The sequence below is a fragment of the Arachis duranensis genome, chromosome 8 (assembly GCF_000817695.3).
Source record: "Arachis duranensis cultivar V14167 chromosome 8, aradu.V14167.gnm2.J7QH, whole genome shotgun sequence".
In the NCBI taxonomy this organism is placed as follows: domain Eukaryota; kingdom Viridiplantae; phylum Streptophyta; class Magnoliopsida; order Fabales; family Fabaceae; genus Arachis; species Arachis duranensis.
The window spans coordinates 16,656,845-16,660,229 of record NC_029779.3 but is presented as its reverse complement, the minus strand read 5'-3'; positions in this window follow the sequence as shown (position 1 = coordinate 16,660,229).

The window sequence follows — 3,385 nt, the reverse complement described above, 5'->3', positions numbered from 1 at the left end:
ATATATATAATACATGAAACTGTTGACATTTATTTTAATTTTTCTAAAATTTTTTGAATAAAAAAGAGAAAAAAAATAAAAAATACGCATATCTTTTAGATTTTTTATTTAAATAAAATAAAAAAAATCAAATTTATCACATTTCTTTAAATGAAATTTCAAAATATTATTCTCTTGAATTTTATATCATATGAATCATTTTAGGATAATAAATTTTAGATAGTATATTAAATACCACACATCTTAGGATGATTTACGTATAAAACTCTTTTAATATCGTCCTAAAAAATTGTGCTTCTCAACTTATATAAATGGTCCTAAGATAACAAAAGTTACATTATTTTAACTTAAATCACATCACCTTAACACAATTTATATGTATATGCTAAAGCCCAAATCACTCTTATGCAGATGTATCAGTTGGCACAACTCTAAATTAGGACAAGTTAAATAAGATGATTTAAATATTAGAACAATTTTAAGACATACACAAACATTGAAAATGAAAATGATAATTTAATTTTTTTTAATAAAAACTACTCAACCACTTCATATTTTTATAAGATTTTGGATTTTAGAATTTTATTTATTAAAAATGTAACAAAAAATGAGTGAACTCGTCAAAAGATATTATAAGCTGCTATTTTGAACCCACAATACAAAATGGAATGGAATGAGTTTAGCTCACAGCTGACATCAGTGAAGTGCATCAGACTAACACGCGTTGCAACTCCTACTTTTAGGTTTTAGAAATGGCATGCAAAAATAAAATAATTGAATTTTTTTCGTTATAAAAAAAAATGAATTTTCTTTAAAGCAATAATGGCCAATAACTATTACGTTATTTTAACGAGGTTTTTGATTTTATGTTATTTTTTAATTAATTGGGATTTTGTTATTTTAATTTGATATTACTTATCTTTCGTGTCTCTTTGACATAATATTTTATGTAATGTTGCTCAAAATACTAATAAAATCTATCTACTTAATATATTAAAATTGAGTTTTTCCCAACTAATAAAGATGACGTGTCGATCTCTCGTAAGTCCGTTTTTTCTCCAAATGAAATTTTTCACCTATTTTAAATTATTTTATAAAAAATACCTTTATTATAATTATATTATATTATAATTAATATTTAATAAATAATATATAATTATACTAATTTAGAAATATATCTTCATTATCAAATCAATATTTAATGTACTATTAAACTACTTATCATTATAATGCGTAATTACTACACATAATAAAAAATTGCCTTAATAATAAGTAATTTACATATTTATTTTTATTTTACTAAGGTCTATAAATAGTATTTTTCTATAGTACATGAATCTAAATTTGAGAGTCAGCTCATAATTTTATATTTAGTATTTTTTTTACTACTTCATAAAATAAGAATGTACTCTTCGTTTTTTTATTGAAGTTAATCCTTTTAAGGTACAATTTATAATTTTTTAATTTATAATATTTTTCATATACTCATTATATTATATTATTCTTTTAATAATTTATTAATTGTTGTTACTCTAAGTTATTTTTATCGTCTAATGTTCCAGTTCGATTGTCTTTTACCACAATCGTTTAAAATGCATCACATCCATGAAATACCTCATCGAGTTGTTTTCACTGATTCAGGTTCCAACTACATGGATGTAAGCGTTCAAAGAAGGGGCAATAATCTCTACTTTACCGAAGGATGATTGGATCTACTTACCTATTATGACTAACCTAATGAAATGTGGTTAAAGTTAGCTTTCTTGGGAGGAGCTCGATTTTTTATTGAGAAATTGCATCCACGGAATTTTATAGGGCAAGTTTAAGTTCCACCCCCTCCATGCTTTTTACGTCTGCCCGAAAATCTTCAAAGTGGAGCACGTAATGAGATTGAATTCTCTCAATTTAAGTTCAGTTTTACTAAATTCGTGACAAACTCGGATATGCAATTTCAACGATTGGTAATATATTTAAATTATCTTATTTTAAGTTGTTCATTATTAGAATAATTTTATAACCTATTGTGATTTTTTTCAGAAATTACCAGCTTTCTTTTGCATGCTTGCAATGCCATTGAGAGGAATAAGGGTTAGTTTGGTTTCTCGGTGTGGCAATTTTATACCTTGCCGCATTGCATGGATAGCGGATGATGAAGCTTATTTAACAAGAGGATGGTTTGAATTTGCACGAATTCTAAATGTTGATATTTACGATGTTATTTCAGTTGGTTATCATTACGAGAATGACTCTATACTATACGTGACTAAGAACTATAATAGATTCAATATTGTTTAAGTAATTTGGTTTTAATATTAGTATTTGATTAAATTATAATTAAAAAATTTTAAATTATTGCCTTAATTTATATATTATGAGTATTTTTCGTGGATGTACTATTTTTAAATAATTTAATAATTAATAAAATGAAGTGGTGCCATATATATTATTTAAGTTTATTTTTATCCTTTATTTCTTTATTTGTATTTTCATTATATTTGACAAAAAATCTCTACCTAAACATATAGTTTTCGTTGACCTAAACACAATTTAGTTGCCAATAAAAACCGATTTTGTCTATAAAAAATAATAAAACATGTATCTTTTGATATTATATTAATATAGTAAGTAGACATTATGATATAATAATATTTTTAATTGTATTATAATTAGCTCATAAATAATATATGATTATATTATTTTAGAAAACTTTTTTCATTATAATTATATCAAATTAATATTTAATTATGATAAAATATGTTAATTATAATTATATCATAAAATTATAATAATTACAATAGTTATGTTATATATTTTAATCATTTGTGTAAGTAAATAAACTAGAAAATAATCAAATCAAATCATGACGATAAATAAATAATATAGAATAATATTATACATTTAATTGTATTATAATTAGCTCATGAATAATGTATGATTATATTATTTTAGAAAAATATTTTTATTATAATTATATCAAATTAATATTTAATATATTATTTAAATCTAACTTTTATATAACAATAATATTATATATATTTATATATCACTTTTTTAAACTCATTCTTACAAATATATATTGGCATATAATTAATATAGATAACATATATACTTAATAAATATCTTTATTAAATTAATTATAACGATTAATACAAGATAATCTCATAAGTATAACCTAATTATAGCAAGAATTTTCATAAAAATAATTGACTACTAATTTGAATATAATTGATATAGTTAAATTGATACAACCGATAAGATTAAGAATATGTAGCAATTATAGCAATTATTATATCAATTATAATAATCATTCACGTGACTTCATATACAGTAATTTTTGAATTATAATTGTCACATAATTACTGTTGAATATTATTTAATTTTAGAT